Source organism: Pseudophryne corroboree, chromosome 2 (assembly GCF_028390025.1).
Source record: "Pseudophryne corroboree isolate aPseCor3 chromosome 2, aPseCor3.hap2, whole genome shotgun sequence".
NCBI lineage: Eukaryota > Metazoa > Chordata > Amphibia > Anura > Myobatrachidae > Pseudophryne > Pseudophryne corroboree.
In genome coordinates, this window is record NC_086445.1 from 428817406 (window position 1) to 428833690 (window position 16285).

Genomic DNA, 16285 nt, shown 5'->3' on the forward strand with positions numbered 1-16285 from the left:
ATCCCCAAGTGTCTATGCTCTAAAGTGTAAAAATGCTGAAAATGTCACATGTTGTTTTATAAATGTCAATAACTGTCATACTGTACTTTTTAATCGGTATATAAAGAGGCTGTAACATTGCATAATGAATTTAATGTCCTCTTTTCAATATTTTTGAGAACAGGCTGATAAACATAGGACAGTATGTTAAATGTAATTAAACTGAACATAATAATATTAGCGTAATACTAGCTAGAGCAAATACTGTTTGTTTCATAAACATTAATTACAGCTGACATTGAATTAATCATGTTTGCGAAATTACTACTCTATGTGGCGCCAGTCCTTTCAGAGGTTGCCTGTACCATTGAATATTATAATGTTCAAAGAGAAGTAGAAAATAAACCAAGACATTCAGACACAAGAGTGGATGCGATGAAGTAGTTCCCATTACCATTTGATCTTTACAACTGTGCTCATCAGCTGTTTTTATTCCTGGTGATAATTATCATTCTGATGACACAAATCTTTATGATGACAATCCAAATCAATGTTTCATCTCCACTCTCATTGTAGCTCCTTTCGTTTTTTTTTCTGTACATGTCTAGCCCAGCAGTGAAAAGGCTAGACATTTCTCACAATAGACAATAGAACATTGAAAACTTTTCAGGTTAGCAAGCACTACTTATCTCACTAGTTTGGCTGTTATACAAAACCAAGTCTGCCCTCAAAAAGCTGTTGACAGAATAATTTCAGTAGACTGATCTTTTACACCATGAGCCTCTTCAAATACTTTCAAAGCTAAAAAAGCTCCCACAACTCTCCATAAAAATACATGAGAAACACCACTCAAATTTCAGCTTACTATAGACATTTTTCTATTAATGGAATGTGAGATCTGTTCAATGTTCCCATCTAAATCCGTGTCTATTTCAATAAGAGGTTTTTCGTAATAAATGAAGGTCTCTTTTGCCTGTTTTGAGGGTTGGAATATTACCTGAAAAAAATCTTATGTAGACTAGGTCTTGAGAGCACTTGATTACATGCAGAAGTACGGGACACATGGAGGACAGCTGACTGGACTACAAAGGGGTATTTGGGTGAGTTCCCAGTTTCTTATTTAGATAACTATGCAGGAACATTTTTTCTTCTAATCATTGTCAGGCCAAAAACACCGTTCTAGTTCATTATATTGTACAGTGATTGTTTATTGTTTCTTCTGGAACATTATTTATGTAATACATCCTGGATTTTTATGTTGTATCTGCCAGTATATATTTAACAGTACTCCTCTCCAGACATCTTATGAAGTCTAATTGAATTAGCCCAGATGCTATTAAATAATTGATGCAAAAGTTTTAGCTTTTTTAGCCCAAGGATTGGGGTGGGGGCAACAGATAATGAGTTGCAATTATTTGCAGTGATAGTTTATATTGAAATGCTGATCAAATATAATACTTGAGAACAATTTTAAAATGACTTCAACAGAACTTCAAATATCTATAGACCCTATTGTCTGAGACATCCATATGGAAAAATGGTCTGGTCTGGTCTGCCAGGTTGAAATATAAATATATATATATATATATACACTGTGTATGTATATATATATATATATATATATATATATATATAGTCATCTCGGGGGTCTGGCACTCCATAGTTAATAATGGTAACTTGTGCCGGTGCCTTCGCTTACAATGTAGATACAGGCTCGGAGGCGCAGCACTCGGCTCTTCTATATAAATGAATGATGCGGACCACAGTCTGCTAATCAACGTTTCAATATAATTAAATATTTTCATCAGGATATTGACGAAAATATTTAATTATATTGAAACATTGATTAGCAGACTGTGGTCCGCATCATTCATTTATATAGAAGAGCCGAGTTCCGCGCCGCTGGCGCCGCGCCTCTGAGCCTGTATATATATATATATATATATATATATACCTTATAGAATCTAATAGACCACAGATCTGACATTATTTTCCATCTAAATGTCCTGTGACTGCTGCCTTTGAAGATTTTGATATGAATAGATAGATAGATAGATAGATAGATAGATAGATAGATAGATAGATAGATAGATACTTGGAACCAGCTCAGTATACTTTGCCATAAATAGCATGTATTTAGGTATCGTATTAGTATAATAAAAATGTATCAGACTGGCAGGTTTGCTATTTTTATTTATATAAATTCTTCTTTACATCTACAGTACAATCATTGGGAAAAACAGCATAGGTACAGTACTTATTTCTTAATAAAATCAGGAAGTCTGAGATCAAACATAAAATTTATCTTTCTAATACGCTATACACATATGACTTATTTTCAAAGTTGCCAAAACTATGATGCAGCTATGCAGTGAATTGCTATAGAATTGGCACACACTGAGGCTAAGCCTTAAGTTTCCCTTGTTAACATGTGGCCACAGACTCCATCTGTACGTGTTAATTTGTAATTTATACAGTGTTGACGGCTGCAGAAGAGAAAGCTAGACAATTCATTAAAGAGACCAATAATGTTTATAATTCGTGTCATTGCATTTAATAGTTGCTCACCTACACTGGCATCCTGGTAACGCTGATCCATTCAACACCTTTTTTGTTTCTGTCTGATTTTAATTACCTGTAAAGGAAAGTTTAATGATGTGGGGACAGGCACTGATTCCATTAGGTGACTAGAAGGGATTAATTACATTTTTATTAGTTTTAGGCAGAGAAAAACCACATTACACTTAGTAAATTAGAACAATTCCCTTTAATTAAATGTTCTTTTTAATTAGCATATGGATAGGCCACATATCCCTTGAAATGAGCTAGGAGGAGGTCATTCAGTCTGTGGTCCAGTCTGTCGGTTCTTGTAATTACCTTTTTAACAAAAGAAAATTGACAGACTGGGATGAATAAATTAGAAGTTGGCATATCTGCAAGTTCCTTTCTATGAAACTATTTGAGTACAACGCTGAAAGGAAAATACATTAATGTTGTTTTGTTTACCATTTAAATACAATTGTATTGTGGTAATAGGAAAGTATTTGGCAGTAGACTCGTACCTCAAGTTAGTACATCAATGTAAACTTACTAGAGCAATTGTTTAAGATGAATTGTATCCTTGTTATGAAGATACCTTTCAAATTACTCCAGCTAGATGATAACAATAAATAATGCATTTGCATTTATATAGCACCTTTTATCCAAATGGATTCCCAGGATGCTTTGCAAGTGTTAGACTTCAGAAGAAAATTTCATATGCAATGTGTTCAGCAGCATGGCCACAATCCTATTAACACAGTGTCCAGGACAGCACATAAAAGAGAAGAATGGCAAAAATTACTTTTCTTTAAATGATGGCAGGTGAAGTACCATGTTCTAAAAATCACTGGCAGATCAATATTTCAAACAATCAAGATGTAAAATTTACATTCAGGAGCACTTTGCACTAGATCAAACTCTCTGTTTCAATATACGTTTTCTGGGGAAAAAAATGTCATTATAATGATTAAGATGTCCATACTGCAGCCCAGTAAATGGAGACTTGAATGCAAAATAGAATTATTCATAATGCGAAATGTACTTTAACAGACAGGGTTTAAGGTCTCCTGACATAATGTGGGCATTTTCACAAATATTTCAAGCATACATTAATCATGGCTCTCTTATACAGTAAATTTAGTTTCAGACTGTTCTGAGACAATGACATTGACATTGCACTAGAAAAGCCACCTGTTCTACTACTATAACTTCAAAACATATCTTGCTCTCATTGCCCAGCACTCCAAATTGCATGTTATCTAGACCGATTGGGAGTCCAGTGAGCTGCTATTCCTAATGATGAAGATAAAGTGCAATCAGAATGGATCACAAGGGCTTACTAGTTATTATATAAGAAATACATATTTCTTCTTTATTCCTTGTCATACTCAGAGGGAAGCACTGTGTTTGTCTTCACAATACACAAAATAATAATTGTAAGAAAAGTTTAATGAAATTCAGGGTGGACAGGAACAGGCTCATAAAAGAAATTATTTGCAGAAAATTAATATGGCATATTCTGAGATACCGGCAAATATTAACATGAGTACAGTATATAATAAGTATTGATTAGAAAAACTCTGTTAGATTTTTGAGTTTTTTTGCTATTTTTCTATTTCTGTTCCAAGTAGGACTTTCTTATTTTCCCCCACTGTTTACTTGTTTGTTCAGAAAGGTTTTGAATTACTTTTAGAAATCTTTTAAATGGTAAAGATAATGTCACGTTATTGGTCAACATTGGTCTATAGAAAGTACAAAAATAAGTCTATATTAGTAGGATTAAAATGATTATAAATAGTCTGCAGATGATCTTTTATAAGATTCTTATAAATAGAACCTTCTGCCAATACAATTAATATGTTAGAAAAATCAGAATGTACTTCTTTTCTTGTAGTGCACTCAGTAAAATTGATGTGCCTAGGTAATAAACACTATAAATTGACATTAATAGCCTTCTTACGAGAGAAAGTGTTTAGATTCTGCAGCTAGGTCTAGCATTAAGCTTCCCTTAAGTATTCTACATATACTATAGATGTGTAAATTGCTGTAAGCTGACCATGTGTCACCTGCTTGCTATTATGGATACTGCAGTTATCATCAGTTTAAGATATAGATCAATGGATATATATCTATATATATATATCTATATATATATATATATATATATATATATTTCTGTGGTAGCAACATACAATGCCTTCCTGTAGCAAAGATAGTGCTACACAAATGCAATACAATTTGTGAGACAACAATATAAGGCTAATAGCTTATTTCCATTTTTTGAGTCAGTAATCTTTTATTCATGGTTTTAAAAAAAGTATTTAAACAAGAAAACAAGCATTTTAAGGGAATGCAAAAGCAAATTTTTGTTTCAAACTGTTCCCTTTAGTGCTGTCTTTCTTCAAAAATGACATTTTAAGATACTATTATTTGAATATGACATTTAGAAAGTGAGTTGTTATTCCTTATTGTTAGTTTGCTACATTTGCAAACTAAATTGAGGACACTGTGGAGATGCAGAGCGAAAACAAAGAGGAACAACTTTGTAGCTGGACAAACCAGTGTGCAATGCAAGGGATCTCTTGAGTCTTACTGCATGAAGGGTAAATATTACCTGTTTTTGCTTTATTTTTACACAGCAATTTAGAGTTAAAATACAGTACTGTAGGACCCTTCTCTCCCAACTGTAAGGGAGGTATTAAATTACCAGTAAAGAAGCATCGATTTTCACAATGTTTCTTTGTTTTTTTTCGCATATCCAATTAGGTCACCTGAAAAAAAAATCCTTTTCAACCAAAAACACACAGGTTCAGTGAAACCTGTGTGTTTTCGGTAGAAACAGCTCAGTTTTCGGGGATTTTGCTTCGACTGCATAAGCCAGGTGAAACAAAATCCCTGATAAGCCGTGTCTCGCACTAATGTATAATGTACTGTATTTACCTGATCTTAAAGACAAACAAGTTGAAATGTACGTTAGAAGATTTTTGTTTTTATAGTTCCGAAATATATATTTTAATTTACCAGTGGTTTGGAGACAAAATAACTTTAGGAGAAATAAGCCTTGTATGACATTCAAAAACAATTTATTGTACTGACCATAAATATGATCATTCATCACTGAAACATTGAAATATTTTGTTTTGGATGGATATTTTTCTATGTTCTGGAAATATAAAACATCTGTGTAGCTTTTTTTTCTTTTCTTTTTTTTTTAAACAAAACTTTTTCCTCCTTGCTTATGACCAGACAGAGCCAATCAAGGATCTATCCTGTGGCTGGAAAAATTTGCATCACTTCCCCTTTAATACTTTTAATCAGTTACTGCCTAGTTCCCAGATCAGGTAGGAATAGTAACATAGTAACATAGTATCTAAGGTTGAAAAAAGACAATTGTCCATCGGGTTCAACCTATTTGTGGTCTCCTATGCACGATTATTTTGTATAAAATGTAATGAAGAGCTAGTTGGTGTTATCTCATATTGATGTCGCTATTCTTAGTAGTGTATGGTATTTATGAATAAACTGTTATGAACTATTGATAGACTTATACAGTATTGGATGTCTTCATTACACAGTGAATGTTAAAGTGCAATGTTGTACATAATCCATTCTCTCTAGTAGTACATTATATTGAGACAAAAACAGGTTCAGTTTAACTCACTGTAGAAAAAAATGACAAACTAATTATATTAGAAAGTGTTAGTCACCTGGACCTATGTCAATGCCACAACGCTAAAATGATATGTTCTTATACCACAGGTTGAGGAAATAACACTGCCCATTTTGCATGTATTTAGAAATAAATACCATCACTATTCTTGTTTGCAGATGTGAGGAATGGATTGGTTGTTATTTTAAATATAACATTTCCAGTACCCTTGTATGGGAAAATCAGCGATTTGTGACTACTCTACAAACAGTGCTTGTTATACTTGCAAAGTGCATTATTTATGCATTTCTCTGTGGATGTGTAAATATATGTACCATACAATGTACATTTACCAGATTAGCCAGTGTCAAATGGGAATAATTATTTACTGCAAAATGGACAACTTGCATTTGATCCGTCAACTGTAATCGTCACTTCTTCATGTAATTTATAAGTCGCTCTACCATGAACACAAAAGGGGCTCTTTTAGTGCTGGACTTACATCTTTTTTTCACATATACAGGCACTTTATACAGGCATTTTAGCACTGCATATGTAAACAAAAAAGTTTGGCCTACTGTATATCCGTAAAAAGTTTTTTGGCGTATCTTCAACTTACAATTCCTTACACCTGGACAGGCAGTATTTGGAGGGAAAAGGCAGAGAACAGTAAGAATATTTTAACATAATTGCGGCTCAGTTAGACATGGACATGGACACAGTATTGTATGCCTGTCAGGAGATGTATTTGTTGCATGTGGCGGAGGGCTGGTACAAATATATAGCTAATGATGATGATGGCTATAAGCACTAGCTAGCCACTTCTAGCTGGCTGCTTGTAGACTGGCCTCCCCAGAAACTATTACATTCATAAGCATTGCGAGTATAATAGATCAATTAATGAAATTAACAGCCATCTACAAGCTTTACTTGTCATTTCATAAGGACAGCTGCAAGAAAGGTATTTCCCATCATTTCATTTTTCAAGGGATAACTAATGGATGTGGAGGTGTTTTATATAATTCTTGTGATATATAGCAAATGCAACTTTGATTTTATTAATCAGGCACTATTCTCTTTTGTGTATGTAACTGCATACCTTGTTTCTGCTAAAAAAGTTTTAAAGTTTGTTTTTATTTCCTTGTTATGTTGTGTACATACAGTGTAGAGTAATGCCACTTCCATATTGGAGGTTAATAGACTGTAGCACTTTCATATCCGGTGCTTCCTGCAAGTACACTGTAATTTAAACTCACACTGATATATCTGGCATAGGATACTCAGTGGTTCACATATTAGTTTGTGCTCAGCTCTACATACGGATACAAGGATGCTTTTTTGTGGCCATCATTTCCTACACACATGCCCCCAATGTATTACATTTGGGATGCAGGCATAAGTTTGACATTTACAATATCAGCTATCATAATGTGGACACCACAATTTCAACAGTTATGATGTTGAGATCGTTGAAATGTCTATTTGCAAAATGTGACATCTTCGTCCTAATTAAGTCGACAAACTCAACCACGTCAATGTTCTCATGTCAATATTATGAAAGTCAAACTAGTATACAACACTTTATATTTCATACAGTGCATGCAAAATGTTACTCACTAAATGTAACAAGATATGCTTGGTACAGTGGTCATGATTCTGGCCTCTTGAATTTTTGGTCTGATGGACTAATATGTATTTGTATCACAGTTTTATCCCCAAAATATACAGACAGCTAACTCTTGCCTGCTGGAGTACACCTAGGAGTTTATTTGTTAAGCTGCAAGCCGCTGCTTTTCTAAAGCCTGCAATTTAAAAGAACAGTTATTTAATAGCACCTTTATTCCATTAAAAGCATTGAAGTGGTGGTGGTGTATCCTGCCAATAAGCAAATTATCCTCCAAGAATAGCAAATAAACAAATGTCGTTCACACTGTCAAACCAATAAAGTTGGTTCTTGTTTTACTACAGAGAAAGATGCATAGATATGCACAGTATAAATACACATAAACAGAGACATAGAGGAAACCCTGCTGCTGTGATATAATATAGAAATAAACAGAAAGGACCTGCATATTGATTTTACACAAGTTTAATTTTATGTGAGTGACTTACATGGCATTGTGAGAGTCAGATTACTCTATAATAGAGGTTCTCAAACATGGTCCTCAAGGCACCCCAATGGTCCATGTTTTAAGCAGGGATGTTCAGTGAGGTAAATTGCTAGGGAGGCACTGACTAGTACACATACAGTAGTTTATGTGCCCAAGGGTTCATGTGGGCATTATACACAGTTGTGGCAGTATATACTGCTGGAAATTTGGTGAGTTTTTATCAGAGATGTGTGGAAGAGGTAGGCAGAGGGGCACTGCCTCACCTGCCATAGACTTTTTACACCATTGTTTTAACTATAAAAATTATTAAAATAATACAAAGATGATAACATATAATAATAATAATAATAATAATGTATATATTCTTTGCATTTTTCATATACTTTATATAGTCAACATTCCGGCATATACTGGAGTATGACCGGGAAGTCTCTGTCCCACCTGTCTCGACTCACCACGCGTCATTGGTTTTAAGTATATCCAAGGCTCAGCACAGATGGTTAAATCAAATTGACTGAGGTGCTAATTAAGTCACCTGTGGTCAAGCATGAATATACTAAAAACCTGGATCATTGGGCTGCCTCGGGGACCGTGTTTGAGAACCTCTGTTCTATAACAATATTTCTTGTTTGCTGGAACACTTTAATAAAGTGACTTATATCATCATTTGCCATTTATATGGGTGACTACCGTACGTCAAACTTTGGTATTGGCCATCAATTTATTCAGACTCAATTTAATTTGTGCGATGGTCAGTGACCCACATCTTTGGTATTTAACCTCCCACCAGAGAGATGAACAGGAAAATTTGTGAACATTGTTTTACAATAATAGACAGCAATGTGCGCAGCTGAAAACTGTAGTGATGTACAGAAGCACACCACTAAACACTGAACAGCAGTATATACACTACTGGTCAAACACCAATAATTTTGTATTGAATTGTATGTAGCTTAATTTCTCAATGCACTTTGGAATTAATGCAAATAACAAATAAACAACTGCAGAACAGTTATAGTTCTTAACTCAGTTCTTGTTCCCTGAAAAATACCTTTTTTTAGTACTATGAAATATATTATTATTATTATTATTATTATTATTATTATCATCATCATATTTTTAGCTTTGCTAACCTAAACTTGTTTCAGCCTCTGTCATTTTATTGCTTACATTTCTATAATTTCAGATTATTCTCTGGATTTGAATTGCTTAAATTTAAGTTAAAACTGGCAAAATGGGGGGTGCTCTAAAACATTCTGAACTAATATTAATTGTATCTATTGTCTATAATAAGTATACCTGTATGGCTATGAATTGGAGCAAAGTCATAGTATAGTAATTAGGGAAATTTACTTTCCATTTATGTTGACATCAGCATATATTGCTAAAATTGTAAAAGAAACTCACTTTTTGGTAAAAGGTAGCGCATCATATAATTATGACTTTGCTTTCGCTATAATATTTAATATGTTTAAATTTTCCTTCTGTGACATATCCTTCTAGTGTATATGTCTGTATGTAATATACTGTAGCTCTGATTGTACTTCTTCTCTCATTTTTTCATTTTTGGGCTCTTAGCTCCCAGAACAATAATACTGTGAGTTGCCTCAGCAACCTTCTCCTGATATTGGTAATACATTTTTTCTCTTGTAAAGCATAACTTTTCTTTTTACTTTCAATGCTTCACCAACCATCAATATACAACCTTGATGTCTCAGCTGAAAAATTAATTTCAATGACACATTTTAAAAATAAGAAAGCTTAAAAAAATGTAAGATTGTGAGTTCAAAAAAATATAGGAAATCAGAGTTATCTTGGGTGTAAGTATTAAAGGGACATATCAAGAAAAAATATATTCTGTGATTTTAAAAAGAGATTTCTGTGCTGTTAAACAACATTTCAAGCTAACATTTTCTATATTAATATTAAATCACTGTGTGTAAATCCAGTGAGTTCCTTTAAGCGAATTGAATAACAGTTCTATCTGATTTAATGTATTTTCCTCCATTTCTTCAGGTAACAGACTTAAGGTGACAGTGGGTGGTTATAGCATTTTATACAGTACTAACCAAAAGTATTTTTATGACTGATGCCCTGAGTAGAATCTGGGACTCTGCCAGACCCGTCCCTGAGATTCCTTAGAGCTAATGTTATCACTAATGCGATTACTTCACATCTTTGGAACCTCAACGCGCTACAGCACATATGCATTTTGCTGACCACACATGTGCTGGTGGCCATTGCCGAGGAGGGATCCTATGGATCCCTCTCCCTTTAAAGTGTGTTATGGCTAATGTCATCTGAAGATGGAGTTCGTTACCGGGGCCAAGCTCCTGTATGCTTCGTAGGGGAAAGAAGGGTTTTTCTTATTTAGATCACGTACAATTGTACAATTGTAATTGTGAACATTGGCAGATCGGCAACTAGAGTCTTTAAATCTGAGAAAGTCATATTATTATCTGGCAGCCAGGGGTAGATGCACTGATGATGACTGTCAGTGCTAATGAAACACTTGTCATTGGCTGAAGGTGAATGTACAAATGATGCTGATATGTGCTTTCTTCATTGCTTGGGATTTTAAATGTACATGTTGTAGCAAAAAAAAGGAAAACAACTATTTCTACACTTTCTACACAACTATTTCTCTACACTTTCAGTTGTATCAGAAATGTTTTTGAAGATTTATCAATGGATAAGGTAGATAAGGCAAGTGTATGTCTGCCAAAACTTGATGCACATGCTTATGATGCCAAGCTGTACACGATTTGGTATGTGCACGGCTCAATTTGGGGGAGATGTACTAAGCCTTGAGAGTGATAATGTGGAGAGAGATAAAGTACCAACCAATCAGCTCCAGTCATTCACAACCTGTAACATGGCAGTTAGGAGCCCATTAGCTGTTACTTTATCTCCTCTATAATGGGTCTGATTCAGATTTGGAAGCAAGGCAGAAAAAGCATGTAAGTTTGTATCTGGAACAAACCATTTTGTAATGCAAGGTGAGCAAATACATTTATATTTTTTCTGTGCAGGGTAAATACAGTCTGCTTCTGCATGTAGCCCACAAATGTTAGACAGCCTTATTTTACAGTGCAATTTAGATTTCAGTTTGGACACACTCCACCCAAATCTAAATCTCTCTGCACATGTTTCACCTAACCCACCTGCCAGTGCAACATGGTTTTGCCCAGTTGCTTGCTTTTTTGGTTTGCTTCCACATCTTAATAAATAATAACCCCCAATATGCGCTATTTTGACCTGCATTTCATTAAGTAAATTATGTCCATTTGTACCCAACTTTGCATCAACCCCAATGTATCTAGTTCAGTGGTTTACAATCTCAAGGCATCCCAACATTCCAGGTTTTAAGGCTATCCATGCTTAGGCACAGGTGACTTAATTAGTACTTCAGTCAGTTTGATTATACCATCTGTGCAAAAGCAGGGATATCCCTATAACCTGTTGAGTCCCAGGTTTGGGAATCTCTGGTCTAGTCTATTAGTCACATTGTCAGCCAGATCATATCACAGAAAATCTAACTAATTTAAAGTAAACTTAGAATGTAGATTTCAGTCTAGGACACACTAACTGTACATTGTGTACGCTAACTATATATTATAGAAAGAAATGCGTTCTTATGGTATTTTTTTTTTTACTTAAAAACATGCAATCACATGAAACAGTAGGTAAAGATGTCCTGCTTAAATTTTCTTACATTATAAGTAGAGATGAGCGGGTTCGGTTTCTCGGAATCCGAAACCCCCCCCCCCCCCCCGAACTTCACCCATTTACACGGTTCTGAGGCAGACTCGAATCTTCCCGCCTTGCTCGGTTAAACCGAGCGCGCCCGAACGTCATCATCCCGCTGTCGGATTCTCGCGAGATTCGTGTTCTATATAAGGAGCCGCGCGCCACCGCCATTTTCACTCGTGCATTGGAGATGATAGGGAGAGGACGTGTGCAGCGTTCTCTCAGTTGTGTTCAGTGTGCTACAAATATCTGTGCTCAGTGTGCTGCAAATATCTGTGCTCAGTGTGCTGAAAATATCTACGTTCTCTTCCTGAAAAATGCTCCATATCTGTGCTCAGTGTGCTGCAAATATCTGTGCTCAGTGTGCTTTATTGTGGGGACTGGGGACCACCAGTATTATACAGTGGGAGGACAGTGCAGAGTTTTTCTGACCAGTGACCACCAGTATTATACGTTCTCTGCCTGAAAAACGCTCCATATATGTGCTGCATTGTAGTATATAGTAGGAGGACAGTGCAAAATTTTGCTGACCAGTGACCACCAGTATTATATCAGTACGGTACAGTAGTCCACTGGTCTACCTACCTCTGTGTCGTCAAGTATACTATCCATCCATACCTGTGGTGCATTTAAGTTTTGCGCAGTATATATAGTAGGAGGACAGTGCATAATTTTGCTGACCACCAGTATATCATATGTAGCAGTACGGTACAGTAGGCCACTGCTCTACCTACCTGTGTGTCGTCAAGTATACTATCCATCCATACCTATGGTGCATTTTAGTTGTTGTGCGCAGTAGTAGAAGGACAGTGCATAATTTTGCTGACCACCAGTATATAATATATAGCAGTACGGTACAGTAGTCCACTGCTCTACCTACCTCTGTGTCGTCAAGTACACTATCCATCCATACCTGTGGTGCATTTTAGTTGTTGTGTGCAGTAGTAGGAGGACAGTGCATAATTTTGCTGTCCACCAGTATATAATATATAGCAGTACGGTACAGTAGTCCACTGCTCTACCTACCTCTGTGTCGTCAAGTATACTATCCATCCATACCTGTGGTGCATTTTAGTTGTTGTGCGCAGTAGTAGGAGGACAGTGCATAATTTTGCTGACCACCAGTATATAATATATAGCAGTATGGTACAGTAGGCCACTGATCTACCTACCTCTGTTGTCAAGTATACTATCCATCCATACCTGTGGTGCATTTTAGTTGTTGTGCGCAGTAGAAGGAGGACAGTGCATAATTTTGCTGACCACCAGTATATAATATATAGCAGTACGGTACAGTAGGCCACTGCTCTACCTACCTCTGTGTCGCCAAGTATACTATCCATCCATACCTATGGTGCATTTTAGTTGTTGTGCGCAGTAGTAGGAGGACAGTGCATAATTTTGCTGACCACCAGTATATAATATATAGCAGTACGGTACAGTAGTCCACTGCTCTACCTACCTCTGTGTCGTCAAGTATACTATCCATCCATACCTGTGGTGCATTTTAGTTGTTGTGCGCAGTAGTAGGAGGACAGTGCATAAATTTGCTTACCACCAGTATATAATATATAGCAGTATGGTACAGTAGGCCACTGCTCTACCTACCTCTGTGTCGTCAAGTATACTATCCATCCATACCTGTGGTGCATTTTAGTTGTTGTGCGCAGTAGTAGGAGGACAGTGCATAATTTTGCTGACCACCAGTATATAATATATAGCAGTACGGTACAGTAGTCCACAGCTCTACCTACCTCTGTGTCGTCAAGTATACTATCCATCCATACCTGTGGTGCATTTTAGTTGTTGTGCGCAGTAGTAGGAGGACAGTGCATAATTTTGCTGACCACCAGTATATAATATATAGCAGTATGGTACAGTAGGCCACTGCTCTACCTACCTCTGTCATCAAGTATACTATCCATCCATACCTGTGGTGCATTTTAGTTGTTGTGCGCAGTAGTAGGAGGACAGTGCATAATTTTGCTGACCACCAGTATATAATATATAGCAGTACGATACAGTAGTCCACTGCTCTACCTACCTCTGTGTCGTCAAGTATACTATCCATCCATACCTGTGGTGCATTTTAGTTGTTGTGCGCAGTAGTAGGAGGACAGTGCATAATTTTGCTGACCACCAGTATATAATATATAGCAGTATGGTACAGTAGGCCACTGCTCTACCTACCTCTGTCGTCAAGTATACTATCCATCCATACCTGTGGTGCATTTTAGTTGTTGTGTGCAGTAGTAGGAGGACAGTGCATAATTTTGCTGACCACCAGTATATAATATATATCAGTATGGTACAGTAGTCCACTGGTCTACCTACCTCTGTGTCGTCAAGTATACTATCCATCCATACCTGTGGTGCATTTAAGTTTTGCGCAGTATATATAGTAGGAGGACAGTGCATAATTTTGCTGACCACCAGTATATCATATGTAGCAGTACGGTACAGTAGGCCACTGCTCTACCTACCTCTGTGTCGTCAAGTATACTATCCATCCATACCTGTGGTGCATTTTAGTTGTTGTGCGCAGTAGTAGAAGGACAGTGCATAATTTTGCTGACCACCAGTATATAATATATAGCAGTACGGTACAGTAGTCCACTGCTCTACCTACCTCTGTGTCGTCAAGTATACTATCCATCCATACCTGTGGTGCATTTTAGTTGTTGTGCGCAGTAGTAGGAGGAAAGTGCATACATTTGCTTACCACCAGTATATAATATATAGCAGTATGGTACAGTAGGCCACTGCTCTACCTACCTCTGTGTCGTCAAGTATACTATCCATCCATACCTGTGGTGCATTTTAGTTGTTGTGCGCAGTAGTAGGAGGACAGTGCATAATTTTGCTGACCACCAGTATATAATATATAGCAGTATGGTACAGTAGGCCACTGCTCTACCTACCTCTGTCATCAAGTATACTATCCATCCATACCTGTGGTGCATTTTAGTTGTTGTGCGCAGTAGTAGGAGGACAGTGCATAATTTTGCTGACCACCAGTATATAATATATAGCAGTACGATACAGTAGTCCACTGCTCTACCTACCTCTGTGTCGTCAAGTATACTATCCATCCATACCTGTGGTGCATTTTAGTTGTTGTGCGCAGTAGTAGGAGGACAGTGCATAATTTTGCTGACCACCAGTATATAATATATAGCAGTATGGTACAGTAGGCCACTGCTCTACCTACCTCTGTCGTCAAGTATACTATCCATCCATACCTGTGGTGCATTTTAGTTGTTGTGTGCAGTAGTAGGAGGACAGTGCATAATTTTGCTGACCACCAGTATATAATATATATCAGTATGGTACAGTAGTCCACTGGTCTACCTACCTCTGTGTCGTCAAGTACACTATCCATCCATACCTGTGGTGCATTTAAGTTTTGCGCAGTATATATAGTAGGAGGACAGTGCATAATTTTGCTGACCACCAGTATATCATATGTAGCAGTACGGTACAGTAGGCCACTGCTCTACCTACCTCTGTGTCGTCAAGTATACTATCCATCCATACCTGTGGTGCATTTTAGTTGTTGTGCGCAGTAGTAGAAGGACAGTGCATAATTTTGCTGACCACCAGTATATAATATATAGCAGTACGGTACAGTAGTCCACTGCTCTACCTACCTCTGTGTCGTCAAGTATACTATCCATCCATACCTGTGGTGCATTTTAGTTGTTGTGCGCAGTAGTAGGAGGACAGTGCATACATTTGCTTACCACCAGTATATAATATATAGCAGTATGGTACAGTAGGCCACTGCTCTACCTACCTCTGTGTCGTCAAGTATACTATCCATCCATACCTGTGGTGCATTTTAGTTGTTGTGCGCAGTAGTAGGAGGACAGTGCATAATTTTGCTGACCACCAGTATATAATATATAGCAGTACGGTACAGTAGTCCACTGCTCTACCTACCTCTTTGTCGTCAAGTATACTATCCATCCATACCTGTGGTGCATTTTAGTTGTTGTGCGCAGTAGTAGGAGAACCGTGCATAATTTTGCTGACCACCAGTATATAATATATACAGTATGGTACAGTAGGCCACTGCTCTACCTACCTCTGTGTCGTCAAGTATACTATCCATCCATACCTGTGGTGCATTTTAGTTGTTGTGCGCAGTAGTAGGAGGACAGTGCATACATTTGCTTACCACCAGTATATAATATATAGCAGTATGGTACAGTAGGCCACTGCTCTACCTACCTCTGTGTCGTCCAGTATACTA

At 36.8% G+C, this 16285-nt stretch overlaps 1 protein-coding gene across 1 annotated transcript in view; it reads left to right on the forward strand.

Annotated features, from left to right (window-relative positions):
* Positions 1-976: 976 nt before the first annotated feature.
* Positions 977-16285, forward strand: part of ZPLD1 (zona pellucida like domain containing 1) — a 296759-nt gene continuing 281450 nt past the window's right edge. Inside the window, exon 1 of the mRNA XM_063957147.1 lies at positions 977-1079. The gene's annotated coding sequence lies outside the window, so the exon portion shown is untranslated. The remainder of the gene's footprint in view (positions 1080-16285) is intronic.